A 15,517-nucleotide genomic window follows, 5' to 3' on the forward strand; every position below is an offset into this window, starting at 1 on the left:
CGGCTTCCGATTGGCCGCAAGAACTTCCTGCAGCCAATCTGAAGCCGTGCTTTGGGAGTAGAACGTTTCAGAAGTCTAACGGACTTCCAGAACGGATTCTGTTCGACTTCCGAGGTACGACTTCCGAGGTGGTGTTTCCTGTTTGGCAGGGGGTTGGACTCAATGGCCCTTGTGGTCTATTCCAGTTCTATGATTCTATGACACTACTATCCTGGGTAATGTGAAAAGTAAGTTAAGTGCTCCAGGCTCCGTTAGAACCCACATGCCCCCTGGCCAAGAACAGACCTCCATTGCTTCACTCTGCAGAGTATTCACCAGTATTTCTCAAGGAAATGTAACACTCTCTTCGAGATATCAAGGATGTCAAATGCCCAGTTCGGAATTTTTTCTCCCACTCTTATAGGCTTCTGAATGCCTTGGGATAAGAAAGCGCACATGAAGAAAATGTACAGATGTCCTGTAGCAGCCTGTTTGAAAGTTTCCATTTTTTATTTTTAAAACCCTGCCAACACCTGGCTTTGGACATAGGAGCGAACTTCAGGGAGGCAGCCAAGCAAGTCTCCTTGCACCTATAAACTGAAGACTGTCACTTGATGCTTCCTCCCTGACCCCTACAATGCCTTCCAGGTAGGGCATATTTGCAGGAAATGTAACTAGGAGACTTGCTCTTCTTGAGTGCAGACTTTCTGTGTCTTGTTCTGCCTTTAGTTGAAAAGGAGCCACATCTGAGAGCGGGATCTGTACTAAACTGACCGCAAGCCTCCAGCCCAAGGATTGGCAGTCCAGCTTGGGTGAAAGATTCCTGCATTGCAGGGGGTTGGGCTAGATCAGGGGTCACCAACCTAAGGCCCGTGGGCCAGAAGAGGCCCATGGGGGTCGTTTAACCGGCCCATGGACCCCTGCCGCCCACTCAGGGACCCCCACCGCCCACTTGGTCGGCTCCTGTGCACCATGCTAAACTGGCGCGAAGCAGAGAGTGGACCGCCATCAGCAATGCTGTCCGGCTTCCTATTGGCTGCAGGAAGCTCCTGCAGCCAATGGGAATTTGTGCACGCCTCCTCCGCACCGGAAGGAGCGCCAGAAATAGCGTTTGCGCATGCTTGCCTGTGCACACACACTCCGGCCCACTACAGCGTCTGCAGGACCGTGAACTGGCCCATGCCACAAAAACATTGCCGACCCCTGGGCTAGATGATCCTCACTGCCCCTTCCAATTCTACAATTCTATGGTTCTAGCTCTTTCTGATGTCGCAGGCAGGCAGGAAGAAGTGTCTGAGCCTGTGGTGGGCTACCATACATGGCTGGTGGATGGAATTGTGCATGGTTTTGTGTGTGTGGTAAAGGTAAAGGACCACTGGACAGTTAAGTCCAGTCAAAGGTGGCATTGGGGTTGTGGTGCTCGTCTTGCTTTCAGGCCGAGGGAGCCGGCATTTGTCCACAGAAAGCTTTCCAGGTCATGTGGCCAGCATGACTACACCACTTCTGGTGCAACAGAACACCATGACGGAAACCAGAGCGCATGGAAACGCCGTTTACCTTCCCGCCGCAGTGGTACCTATTTATCTACTTGCACTGGCGTGCTTTCCAACTGCTAGGTTGGCAAGAGCTGGGACAGAGCAACGGGAGCTCACACCACCGTTGCAGGGATTCGAACCGCCAACCTTCTGATCGGCAAGCCCAAGCATCTCAGGGGTTTAGACCACAGCACCACCTGTGTCTCCATGTTATAGAGGGCTGGGCTACGTATAAGGAACTTTTGAAGGTTCTCCTTGACCCAGCCCTACCAATCCCTGAATTTTAGGTCAGTCTTAATGCTTCATGTCTTGGCATCTTTGCCTTGAGCTTCTGCCTTCTGAAATCTCTCTTTGGTTTCGGCTTTGCATTTCCTTTCTCTTCAGTGAAAATTTTGCATGAAGGGAGGGCTGGGGGAAAAAACCCAGCCATTGTCATTTACAAATGACTGAACATTCTTCCCCACCCAGCCCCTAACCGAAGCACTCCTGTTTTTATAATGGAAGTCTTTGCAAAACCGAATACCATAGCCTGACCTTTTGTCATAGTAAAATTTATCACTGTTGTGGAGAGTTCCAACCAGATGTATGTACGTGTGTGTCAGTGTGTAAACATTATGGAAATGCGAAAGGTGGTGAGCCACAGACCTTGCAAACAGAACACTGAGCCTTTTTGCAGTCATTTGATCCAAATAAAATTGATTGTTATGCTATGCACTGCTGCTCCTTGGTGGATGAATGAGTTGTGCTTATGATGGATCAACAGAGTTGTCTGCATTTTTGGACTTTCCTCAAGGGTATCTATTTTTATTTTGTTAAATTTGTAAGATGACCTCCTGACCTGCACCACTGCTGCTGACCTTGATGGCTGGGTGCATGAAAAGCAGCGCTAGAAATTAGCCCGGCGCCAGGCACTTTGCACAACCATTTTGCAGGAAAGCAAAATGTCACCTGGGAAAGGATTTGAAATATTTTCCTTGAAGCTTCAATTTGTTTTATTCTGGATTGTTTTGTTTGATGTTTTAATGTGTTGGAAATCATTTTGAGATTTGTTCTTTAAAATATAAAGTGGTATAATAATAATAATAATAATAATAATAATAATAATAATAATAATAATTTAATTAATTCCACTTGCGGGGAAGATAGCACCTAGACATTCCATTGTGGTTGCTGCGTTTAAGGTGCCATTTGATGATTTGATTATATACCTGAGTTTCTAACAGTGCTGGAAAAGGTCTGGCTGTGTGTGTGTATGTGTGTGATTCCCCAAAGCAGGTTATTCCTCTAGACACCTTAAAATATTTTGGGTTGGACTGAAAGAACTGTGAGCGGAAGGAAAATCGCCGCCAATGCTGTTCCACAAACACCTGCACATGGAAGGTGTCTATAATAGTTCTCATTGTCTGGTTGCACCACAAGCTGTGTTGAGCACTCGTGCAAGTTCTCGACAGAGCAGAGTAACGTCAGTGGATTTAATTTTACTTTTCTTGGGCAACGTCGTAGTGAGAGATGTGAAAACAGCTCTTTCGCCAATACAGGACTTCTCACCTGCTTGCAAAAGGGCGCCCTTGGATCTGACCCATTTTGATACTGCTTTGTGCTACTTAGCATTGAAGCTGAGGATAAAGGTGAAATATGTGGCAGGCTAAAGTTGACATACAGTAGATGTTGACTGCAAGATCCAGAGGTTAGGAGACAGGATCCCTGCCTGTCGTTCATTCCTACAAAAAGCCACATAGATTTGATTTCTGATGTTGCGACGGTTGACTCTGCCACAGATATTCTTCCATGGAAGAATACCATTACAAAAGAGACTGGCCTCCATAGACTTTGTTTCATTCAATCTTCGAATGCTCTTAGGAGTTACACTTACCTGCAGTGTGTGTGTCTTTCTGTTTCCTACTGCTGTTTAACATTTCAGAAGCGCAGAACCGTCTGTGAACATCATAATCCTCAAAGCACCCCATACTTTGAAGTCACCTTATTGATGTAGCTGTGCTACCATTAAATAAGGACTTCCAAGAGTTGTGACCTAAGGGACTTGACCTCAAGTCAACTGTGGGGCAGGTAGTGAAAATGAAGCAGGGCCTTGGAAAAGGAAGAGAAGGTTCATAGGACAGAACAGGAGAAGAGGCCAAGCAATTATGGGTTCCTAATTGCACAGAGCTAACTTTTAAATATATTTTGAGGCTCGTTGCTTCTCCTAATTCCCAGTACAGTGGTATCTTGGGTTACAGGCACTTCAGGTTACGTGATTTCGGGTTGCACACTGTGTCGAACCCAGAAGTACCGGAACAGGTTACTTCCGGGTTTCGGCGCATGCGCAGAAGCACCGAATCGCGACCCGTGCATGCGCAGACGCGGTGCTGCGGGTTGTGAACGTGCCTCCACTGTACTGGTCCTTTAAGGGCCTTTACATTTCTGCTGCCTCTTTCGGTTTATGTAATAAAGAAAGCTGCTCATTACATTTTTAAACTTCATCTTTTGCCTTTTTGCACATGTGATGGGATCGCATGATCCGCGCTGCTAGCAGAAGCTCTTAAGAGCTTGTTTGATGTTCCACCACCACCAAAGAAAAAAGAGAAAAAGGGGGGGGGAGAAACACCTGGGGTTGCAGCAGAGAAGGGAGCGAGATCCGGTGCCACACAAGTGGAAAACTGAGATTGAAATAGAATTTGGGACAGTTCTCGCCAGTGTTCACGTCCTCTTTTGTGAGTCACGCTACAAGTGCAGCTCTAAGGATATCAGAGGTGTTGATTTTTGGGGGGTGCGGGTGGTGCTAAGCAACATTCTAAAAAAGAAAATACAGTGGTACCTCAGGTTAAGTACTTAATCCGTTCCAGATGTCCGTTCTTAACCTGAAACTGTTCTTAACCTGAAGCCTCACTTTAGCTAATGGGGCCTCCCGCTGCTGCCGCGCCACCGGAGCCCGATTTCTGTTCTCATCCTGAAGCAAAGTTCTTAACCTGAAGCACTATTTCTGGGTTAGCGGAGTCTGTAACCTGAAGCGTATGTAACCTGAAGTGTATGTAACCTGCGGTACCACTGTAAGGCAATTTGAACTATGAGGGCACTCACTGTGGATTTCTGAATTCTTTAATTCCAAGCCCTGGAAAAAACAGATTGTAGCTGGGGATGTGTTTGTGTGTGTCTCACTGAAAACAGAAAGATAGCAAAGTTAGGGGAAAAGATTCTAGTTCACTTCCTGGTTTTTTATTTGCAGGAAGCATGGGGGGGGGGGGAGAGAGAGCATTGAAAACATGAAAAATGACAACAACCAGCTTAAACAACAACCCAAACAAACCTTGCCTGCCCACCTGCACCAACGTTCTTGGTGGTAATGATCCCTTGTACGCGGGTGGCGCTGTGGGTTAAACCACAGAGCCTAGGACTTGCCGATCAGAAGGTCGGTGGTTCGAATCCCCACAACAGGGTGAGCTCCCGTTGCTCGGTCCCTGCTCCTGCCAAGCTAGCAGTTCGAAAGCACGTCAGAGTGCAAGTAGATAAATAGGTATCACTCAGGCGGGAAGGTAAACGGCGTTTCCGTGCACTGCTCTGGTTCGCCAGAAGCAGGTTAGTCATGCTGGCCACATGACCTGGAAGCTGTACGTCGGCTCCCTCAGCCAATAAAGCGAAATGAGCGCCGCAACCCCAGAATCGTCCGCGACTGGACCTAATGGTCAGGGGTCCCTTTACCTTTACCTTTACCATCTCAGAACTTCACACGTACTCCCCCCCCCCCGACACAGACAAGGACACTTTCTTCCCTATCATCACTAGGATTAAGACCATGCATCTAAAATAAGGCCACAGCAAGTCCTGGCTTTTAGTTTTAGCTTTGCTGCCCATGACTAATGCAACAGCAAATGGTTGACCAATAATGTTTTTCGTCCGGCTTGCTTGAGAGGTAGTTACAACACAGAAACTTCTTCAGCCTAAGCCCTCTCTTATGGTGGGTGGAGGCTGTGAGATCTTTGGAAACACCACAAGGTTTCATTGCTCTGATAAAAAAATTTTGAACCGTGTTTGAGGACATCCTGAAATTCTGCAGAAGCCCATCAGGGATTTCTTGATGGCAAAACTGGCAGTAGTGGACCAATGTTCCTGAAAGACAGCTAGCATGCAATCACCTATAGAACCGCTGAAATGTGAAGTTGCAAGTGACTGTTAGCTGTGTTCTAAGCAATGTTCTCTGTATAAGTGGAATAACAGAGGCCCTAGCCTGCCCCCCAGAAAAACCCTGCACCTTAGAACATACATACATACATAATTTTATTTGTATGCCACCTTTCCACAGTTCAGACCATGCTCAAGGCAGCTTGCAACATGGAAAAAGACCACATAGCTACAAAACGAAAGTAGCAATAAACAACAAATAAAACATTTTTAAAAGGCACAAACAGACCAAACAATTTCCACGTAAGTCAAAACAAGGTCTAAAATTAAGATACAAAACAAAAACAAAAGCCAACAGCAACAACCCCACCCAACAAAACCCACTGAACTCCTCAGCCCAGGAGCCTCTGCAGTTTGCAGTGCTAGAGTTCTGTGGTGAGCATTGAGCGGAGTCAGTGGTGGATATAGAAGAGTTAGAATTGGTGTAGTAAAGGTTCCCTGGGCGTGAAAAGTTTGAAAACCAATGTCTCCGAGAGTTCAAGGTTTTGTTGTTATCAGAGCAGCGCCACCAGTTCTGCTGCCGCACTGGGTGCTGAGCCTAGGGGACATCACAGGGCAATGCGACTATGACCTAGTGAATTGAACCTAACAGAAGGCGAGGGGGGGGGGGAGACTGAATTTTGGCCTCACACAGGAGGGCACTGCTGAAATCTGAGACCAAGCTCGTCCCTGTTGTTATCTATCTATCTATCTATCTATCATCTATCTATCTATCTATCTATCTATCTATCTATCTATCTATCTATCTATCATCTATCTATCTATCTATATCTCTATCATCTGTTGCAAAATTCTATGCTGATTAACCATTCACTGAGCAACTTCCTAATGTTGTCTCCACATAGTTCCAATGCTCAGCGTGGAAGGTAGATGCCAATGTGACTAATTTACATGGTTTATTCCAGTTGTGAAATTGGCACCCGCTCTTGCCCTTCGCCAACCTAGTGCTCTCGGTTAGGGCTGGTGGAAGCTGCAGTTTATTGATGGGCAACTGAAGGGTGCTTTCCCAAGAGAGCCCGTGTGGTGTAGTGGGTCAGACTTCCCGGGCTAGGAAATGGGAGACCGGGGTTCAAATTCCCGCTCGGTCATGAAAATCACTGGGTGACCATGGGCCAATCGCTCACTCTCAGCCTAACCTAGCTTTGTTGTGAGGATGGCATGGGGAACTATGTGACTCACCTTGAGATCCTGGGAGGAAAGGTGGGATATAAATGCAACAAATAAATAAGTTTGCCTAGAGCAGTTTTCTCCAAATTTGGTGCCCTCTAGATCAGTGGTCTCCAGAATATCTGAAGGCACCAAGTTGGACTCAACTTGACTCACAAATGTTCCTGACCGAGCTTTTTGCTGCCATGTAGTTTGTATCTCTCCCACCCTGCAACTCATGTATATTTTGTGAATCTTCCTTTAATCCTTTTATCCCTCTGCTTTTCTCTCCTCTCTGCTAACTATCCAGCATAATCTTTGGAATTCAACACAGGTGTTTGTGCTTAGCTGAGAAGCTCTAGCATTCAAGCTTACCCCCACCCCGGATAGCTTCCAGCAATGCAGTCAGCAAAGGGGGGGGGGATCATACTGATGCTGATTTAGGATTACATTCTGCAGATACCTTTTGGAAAGAAACATCCTCTGAAGGTGCGCCATTGGGAGGGGGAAACAGGACACTGCAGGTTTCTTCCTGGTTTTCTGTTTTGTCTCATGGGATGCTCTACAAGTCTGTGCAAAGTGTCGTTTGCATCTGTGTTCCCAGAGAGACCAGGGTTTTTCCCCCTGTTCTTCACAAACACACACATGTATGCAGGGATCTCAGCCAGTGTTGCCAGTTAGGGAAACTGCATACCTGATGCAGAACGGTATCATGGCATTGTTAGATGGTGAAATGCCTTTTGAATGGTTGTGTGGAAATACCTGGCAGTGTGTGAAAGCTGAAAGCCCAGTTGAAAACATATCCCAGTGGTCTGGAGTCATGCTAAATAATATTTAGAGCCCTGTGAAAAGTACATAGACCTGAAGGAGGAAGTTGGAAGAGTGATATTCTTTCTCACTTCCTCTTTCACCTCTGTTGTGTTTTTCAAGGCTCATATTAATTATTATGTCCACACCCCTTGGAAAAGTGTGAAGAACGAACTTTGCATGCAATTTCTCTCTCCCTCTGCCTCTGCCTTATTCACACAAGGGAGAAAAGAAGACCACAGGGTTGGAGCTCATGCCACTCACTCAAAAATCCAAATGTGCCTACAGGCCTAAAAATGTTGGAGGCTCCTGTGCCAAGCCCTGAAAACCCAGCTCTGTCCTTATCATCTCTATATGGCCTAATCCTCTGTTTTTGCTGCTCCTTCCTACTAACTTCATTGGCGTCCTGGACCCTGATTGCTTTTTCTCGCTGCTCTTTCCCAAGCCAGTTAGATCTGGTCTGCTGATGATATAATAATTGGAGAAATAGTTGCAGTTCCATAACACCGCTACCCAGTTTCCATTTCCTATGCCCAGTTTTGCTAAAATTTGGCCTTAGGAACACTGGGAAGTTGCTACAAATTTCCATATTTATTAGGCAAACCTCGTTCCTTGTAAAAAGTGACTCATTTCCTGGTTTTTCAAACCCTTTCCCCTGATGAAAATAGGCCGTGCTCGGTTTGTGTTAGGCAGGAAGACTCCTGGAGAGAGCGGAGCAATGAGCCACACGGTGCAAACAGTTTGCTTCAGGGGCCTGTGCAGTTGGCTGCAAAAACCAACTGGAAATACAAGGAAGGTGCAGACATGTCTTCAGAGGATGCCAGCATGGTTAATGGGCAGAGTCAGTGAAGCTACAGAAGGCAAGAAGCCTTGCTTCAAAAGGTGGGCATCTTGCATAAATGAGAAAGAAAAAAAAAAATTATTTCCGACCCCAGCCCCCAGAACAGGCTGCTATCCGCAAGCCTTGGGAGCCCGCGGGAACTCGCACCAACCCCTCTCGCTCTCCAGGCTTCGTTGAAAGCCTGCACTCGCCCCATAGGACGCACACACATTTCCCCTTCATTTTTGGAGGGGGAAAAGTGTGTCCTATAGGGCAAAAAATACGGTAATCAATCAATAAAAGCAATTAATTAAAATGCCTTTACGTATGTCAAACTGGGGACAGAGGCCATCAGGCCATGAGACAAGAAAGATGTTTGAAGGAATAGAGGGTGGCAGTGAAGAAGCCTAATGAATTTGTTGCATCACTTTTCGCTGTGGGAGATGTTGAACAGATGCTCACTCCTGAACAACTTATTTTGGAGAAGGCACCTAAGTCCAATTGCAGTCACATGGAGTGAAGTATTAGGACTGACAAACTAATTCAAAAGTTTCTGATATGGGTGACGCATACCCAAGAGTTCTCAAAAGAACGCCAACATGAGATTATCAATTTGTTTGCCTGTTTCCTTTAAAAACGCAGTTTGTCACTGACTTTACCACAAGGACTGGGAGGTAAAACAGTACAGTGGTACCTCTGGTTAAGAACTTAATTCCGGAGGTCCGTTCTTAACCTGAAACTGTTCTTAACCTGAGGTACCACTTTAGCTAATGGGGCCTCCCGCTGCTGCCGCGTGATTTCTGTTCTCATCCTGAAGCAAAGTTCTTAACCCGAGGTACTATTTCTGGGTTAGCGGAGTCTGTAACCTGAAGCGTCTGTAACCTGAAGCATCTGTAACCCAAGGTACCACTGTACATGCAAGCCCGATCCCATTATTGCATACTCTTGCAGATGCGATAAAATAGCAAAAAACTTATATGTGCATGCTCCCTTCTCGGTTGATGTGCTATGACTGAGAGCCTGTGTCGTGTGGAGGCCTTTTCAGTTTGTTCATTTGCAGGGAATGAAAGGAGTGACAGGATCTGCTCCTGAGCTAGCTGTGTCCATTAGGATGGCTGTAGGCTGCCCTGTATATCTGAAATATTATAATGGATGTGTATAAGTTGGTGGTGAGACTGCTACTGAAATCCTCCCCTAACCACAGACACACATATGTACTAATTCTTCCTGAACAGCCTGAAAATGGCTGAAGTTCTTGGATCAGGGAGACCTGGGCTGGGTTCTGATCCATATTCCCATTGTGCTGTGGAGAGAACTGTGGCTCAGACTTAAAGCAGCTGCTGTAGACAGTCCCAGATTCAATTCCTGGCATCTCTTGAGTAGGGCTGCGGAACTCCCCTTCCCAAGTTCCTTAGACGAAGGGCGAGAAGTAATATTTGAGAGAGAGAGAAACATATTTTGTCCATTCTTTATGTCTCCGAATGCTCGATGGCTACAGCATTTGAAAGCGCCTGGCTCCCCCTTGCAAAGTTATTCCTTTAAATGTCTGCTTCAATTTGGCTTGCGATTCTAAAGAAGCAGGTCTTCATTCAAATCAGGAGGAAACCTTGGCTAGGCTTGCGCTTGGAGCAGAGATAAATGAAATTGCATGCCCGATGCAAGTCAGCCACATGGGGGCTGCTGGTGAGAATGACAATGAGTTTCGCTCTGCCTTGTCACACAGATTGCATTGACTAACAAGATTAGATTTTCATAAATTTGAGACACTCCCCCCCTCCCTCATATCTTTGTGGGCAGCCAGGAGTCCAGACATGGATGTGTCTTGCACATATTTGGTTGCTAGCCAGTAAGGGTGTGTGTCTGAGAGAAGAGGGAGGAGAGAGATTTAGTAGGGCAACGCTCTTTTTTTGCTTGCTTTTTTTAAAAAAAGATGGTTCATGGAAGAGTGCACAGGCTTCTAGGAAGTTTGGGTTTCTCTGGGTTTCCAGAAACCCCCTGGTTATTTATTTATTTTCGAAGTAATTAAGGGAGCTAGCATTTAAACAAACCATTCCCTTCCAGGATGTAGCTCGAATATTGAAACATGGTAATGATCTCCAGAATTTGAAATGTAGCTACTCTTGCTTCTCTTCCAAAGGACCATGAAATGGTCCACAAAACTTCTTATGCGCAAGAATACCAAAGTTTCCAAAAATTCTAGAATAAAAAAACCTGAGATTATATTCTAAGACATTTTTTAAATAATAAAAATCAAATTCTCAAAATGTGAAATATAGGTTTCGTTTCCTAATCTTTGCCAAAATTCACCAAAATAGAATTGATAACACTGGGGGGGGGGGGCATTTTCCATGCTATTGTGCCGATTCAGTGAACGTTCCCTGGTTTGTCAAACTGAGTTAGAGTAACTATGTGCTTTTTGCAAGTCCTCTTATGAGATACTGTACAGTTAAACAGCGGTTGTGACGTTACAAATATACGACGAAAAATTCTGTCTGCTGCAGCATATCCACTGTTCGATACTGTCAATACTGTTGAGATGTTAAATACCGTCAAATGTTGGCTCCTTCTGCATGTCAGCTCTCAGAATCTTACCAGATGTAGACTGCCCTCAAAACAAAAGTTTGTTTCAATTCTGGGATATTTTGTGTGCCAAGTGCTAATGTTAAGTGGCAGTACCTAACTGATACCCATAAACCAAGGGCCACATTGCCCTTATGGCCTGCCTTTCAGGGGGCCACATAGTGGGCAGGCCAGAGGCAACAACAAGCAGAGCAACAAAAGGGAATGCTTTTACCTTTATAGGGTGAGCTAATCCCCTTTGCACATGTCTATCCAGGCAAGCAAAGAAGTATTTCTGGAGTTCAAGGACAGGTGCTCAAAGAGAGTGCCAAGCAATAATAATAATAATAATAATAATAATAATAATAATAATAATATAATAATAATAATAATAATAATATATTATTTATACCCCACCCATCTGGGCGGCTTCCAACTGAATATTAAAAACAATACAGCATCATACATTAACAACTTCCCTAAACAGGGCCAATAATAATAATTTATTCTTTAGGGGCAGCCTAGGAAGAGTCTTAAAGATCAGACAGAGAGGTGTATTAATCGGCAGGGCCTGAGGTTTCCCATCCCTGCCATAAGCCAGGAGTATATCCAGGTAACATTTGCTGCCAGAATCCACAAAGGGGATTTTTGGAGAGCAATTCCATTTCAGTCCCATTCAGTTTGCACTGCATCCCCTACACACAAATGCAGAGACACACAGAGAGACAGAGCTGTCAGGCCCTCCACACATCCCCATCGCCATTCCAACTGACCTTCTGTAGTGCAAAGCCTGTTTCTACTCGAGGAGACTTCCCGCATTATTTTAAAGCCTGGAGGTTCGGGGTTCTTTAATCATGCAGAGATCCTACTTGAGTTCAGCAGGCTTCCTTCCACAGCCACCAGTGAATGGAGGGCTGTGGGACTGCAGAAGGGGCTCCTAGGATGGAGACGGTCCAATGAGTTGGTCTCCATTTCCCCCCTTCGTCCAACCATTTCTGCATGGGTTTGAGAGTGCAGAACAACTGAATAGGGCTAGTGCTAGTTATTATTATTTTTTCCATTAATAATTTTTGTAAACTTGAGTCATGCACACCTGCGGTGTTTCGTTTGTGCATTGGCTCTTTCGTCATTCTACCCAACACACCACTGGAGTTGTGCTTGGTATGCTCTGCTCTTAGGCAAGAACCACATTTTCCGCAAAAGGCCGCATCAAGTCCCACTAGAATATGGTTTGGAGCCATAATTGAGAAAACTGGCTATTGCAAAAAAAAACAAAAAACTCCTGAGACAATTTGTAGGCTTGCTGACAACCCCCAGTGACCTGTCACTAAGTTTTCACTCAGTCCTTGAAACTGATAGCGCTTATGGGAATGTGTGTGTGTGTGTGTTTAGTGGGGATATTTATCTGTAAAAGCAATCTATGCATTGCTCCCTGTTCACGCTGCCCAGATTCCCAAAGCGTCTGTGTTTGTCTAGACAGAAAATACAAAGAAGCAGGTTGTGTCACTCCAACACAGTGTCTGAACCTGCCTCTGAAATGTATGCAGGAGTAAAAAAAATTATGCTAAATTAAATTAGTGTGACCTTACTTTGCATTTCGAAGCCACATTTGTCCGTCGCGTAAAGCTTGGTGCATCCATCACTCTTCCCTGGGGAGAATTACAAAGGGGGAAAAATGGAATGAGGTCTCCTCTAATTGAAAAGTGACAATGATTAGGAAGCCAAATACAAAATGCATATATACGAAAAATACATAAATAGGCATGAGCAGAATGGCAAATCTGTGTAGTTTGTTTCTGTTCCTCAAATGATTTGGGGGGGACGCACTGTTATTGGGTTACTAGCACTACTATAGTAGTAATATATTGATCAGAGATTAGATTTTGAGGGGTTCCTCTCCCCAAACAGGTCTGACTAGCGGACTGAATTGACCCAGTGAATTCAACTCCTCTTTACGCCTTCTCAAAAACAATACTTTGTGAACGTGAATTGCAAGAAAATATATCCATGAGCTCCTTAAGCTTTCATGTACCACTCTATCCAAGTGAGAAGGGCCTCTTGTATCAATATTCCTGCAAAGGCATCAATATTCCTGCTCTGTATTTGCACTGATTCTAAATTATAGAGGTGGGGCTAGAGGATCACTTTGGGGGGGGGGGCGGGAAGGTGCCTGACCTCCTCCTGTGAGTTCTCAGCTTCTGATGAAGCTCACCTGTGCGTGTGAGTTAAAAGCTATTGATGCATAAGATGTTGATTGGTTATAGAAAATGAACCCCTTCTCCCTGGTTGCATGACAATTGCATAACCCCAGTCAAATGGAAGGGAGAAGAAGTGAAGGGAACAGATACCCAATGATAACTCAGGGATAGAAACTTGATCACCCAAGGTTATGGGTGTGATGCTTATCAGTGCTCCCAAGACACCTGGATCTTCAAGGTGCCTCCTTGTATGATAGGGCTTGGCGAGCGACATCTTTCTGTACCATTAAGATGATTTAATGACCTTTTAATAAACTGATTGATTAGCTGGTAGTATGTTTGTTTTGCCGTCTGATTTAATGGCTTTTGCATTACGTGCTCCTGTATAAAATCACAGCAATTATCTGGCTATGTGATTTTATTAATTCATTTGCCAACATTTCTACTCTGATATTTTAACTCTAAAGAGAGTTTCTAGGGCAGCTAAATATTTAAACCAACAATTCCAAAACAATAACCACCTCGGTAAAACAAAAGAACAGCAGGGCATTTTAACAATGTTAAAAACACTCTTTGAAACACACACACACACACACACACACACACACACACACACACACAACATACTAGTCAGATTGGACAATATCAAAATACCTAAAATTTCTTGACCAAACAAAACAAAACAAAACCCCCAAACCATCTTCACCTAGTGCCCAAACAATAAGTTGGTGCTAGGTGAACCTTCCTGAGGATGGGGCACCATCACTGAAAAGTCCCTGTCTGGAATCAGATGGAAATGGGACCTTAAGAAGAGATTCAGAAGAGTTTTTGGGGGTCCTGGCAGAAAAAAAAATAGAGAGAGAAACAAACCAATATTTGTGTATTCCCACCTCATTTCCAGATTCTAGGGAAATGTACATTCAAGCTGTGGGACTTCCCAGCAGCTGGGTCCCAATAATCAACTTATATTGACATTGCTTTTTCTCTTTCATAAGGCACATATTGCTCTTACTAACGCTGACAAATGTTTTGTGGGGGGAATACCTGGGAATATGCATCTGAAATTAGCTTAGTTCTCCTGTCCCCTCTTTTGTTTCCCTTGACTTTCTTTTTGACATTAAAAAAGAGACACTCAAGGTAATGTACAAATCACATGTACGGCGTTGCAAATGTCATCAAACGAATGAACAAAACAGGCGCTTTTGTGGAAGCAGGGCAGAAAGAATGCCTGGCCCTGCTTTTGGAGGGGCATTTTCTGCCCTGCGGTAAATCTTTAAATGCAGACTCCCCCCTCACTCTCACTCACACACACTGGCTGCCTCCAGCCCCACGTCCACACATGCGCTGCGCAAAATTGCATCGGTGGGAACCGTTTTCTGCTCTGGAAGACGAGCGCTCCTAAAACTGGGCTGGTGCAGGGAGGAAGATTGCGGGGCAGGGGTTGTGCAGGACGGGGCTTGGGGTGGGCGGGGGGGGGGGAGGCGAGCAATTCCATGGGCTCTTCTGTGAACTTCTCCCGGGCCCCCTGCGACTCTCCCACCGCAGAGCGGCCTCTTCTGGGGCTCGTGATGTGACTGTCAAAAGCTGCCTGCTTGAACTCCACCCTTGAGGCTCCCTTGTCTGTCTGCCAGAGTGCTTAAAGCTGTCTAGGATTCAGCCAACCGTACCCAGGGTGAAAGCAGTTAACACAAGGACAAGAGGATTGCGCGCCCCCCCCCCAAGCCAGGCTGCTCTTACCTTTAACCCCTTATGGCTGCAGCCAAACAAAAAGTGCCCAGCGCCTCCTGCTTCCCCACCCCCCACCTCCTGGTTGTGTGGGGAAGGCTTTCTTTACAAAGGGAGCCCTTGAATGCCCCCTTTCTCGCCCCCCCAAACATTCAAATGAGGTGGAGGGCCCTGCATCTGACAGGCCTTTGTTGCTACCCTTCTCCCCTCGCCCCCGCTGCCCCAACCTCCTCAGAGCCACATTTTTTTTTCTGGACATGTATCTCATTACAATACAAAGAAAAGCCCCCCTGCTCCTCTCTTCCACCCCTCTTTTTTGGGGGGGGGGATTTAAAGGCCTCTGTTTATTTACAGGCTCTCTAGACAATTCCCTGTGGTGAGGATTGAGATGGTTGGGACAATATGCACACCATATATGTGTGTGTGTGTATTTATATATACATACATATATATATGCACGCTCTGCGCTCGCTGAATGGAGATTGGCGGTTTTTTCTCTCCCTTTCTGCTTCAAGCACCAAAAGCCAGCAAGAGTGGGAAGCAGCAGGGAGCCAGAGAGGAGAGTTTGGATA

The 15,517-nt window shown here is 45.5% G+C and overlaps 1 protein-coding gene and 1 long non-coding RNA gene across 5 annotated transcripts in view; one reads left to right on the forward strand and one right to left on the reverse strand.

The window, feature by feature from the left end:
* The window catches only part of PMEPA1 (prostate transmembrane protein, androgen induced 1), an 87,888-nt gene that overhangs the window by 55,011 nt on the left and 17,360 nt on the right, over window positions 1–15,517 (forward strand). The window lies entirely within an intron of this gene.
* On the reverse strand, window positions 8,753–15,494 carry LOC308588399. Of its 2 annotated transcripts, none has more exons than XR_014008709.1 (3): window positions 15,391–15,494; window positions 12,612–12,671; window positions 8,753–10,659 (listed from the first exon to the last, which is right to left on the reverse strand). It is a non-coding gene; the product is annotated as an uncharacterized lncRNA (long non-coding RNA). The 2 variants fall into 2 exon arrangements; XR_014008710.1 differs by lacking the exon at window positions 8,753–10,659 and adding an exon at window positions 10,688–11,065.

This window comes from Podarcis bocagei (assembly GCF_964188305.1).
Source record: "Podarcis bocagei genome assembly, chromosome: 5".
Lineage (NCBI taxonomy): Eukaryota > Metazoa > Chordata > Lepidosauria > Squamata > Lacertidae > Podarcis > Podarcis bocagei.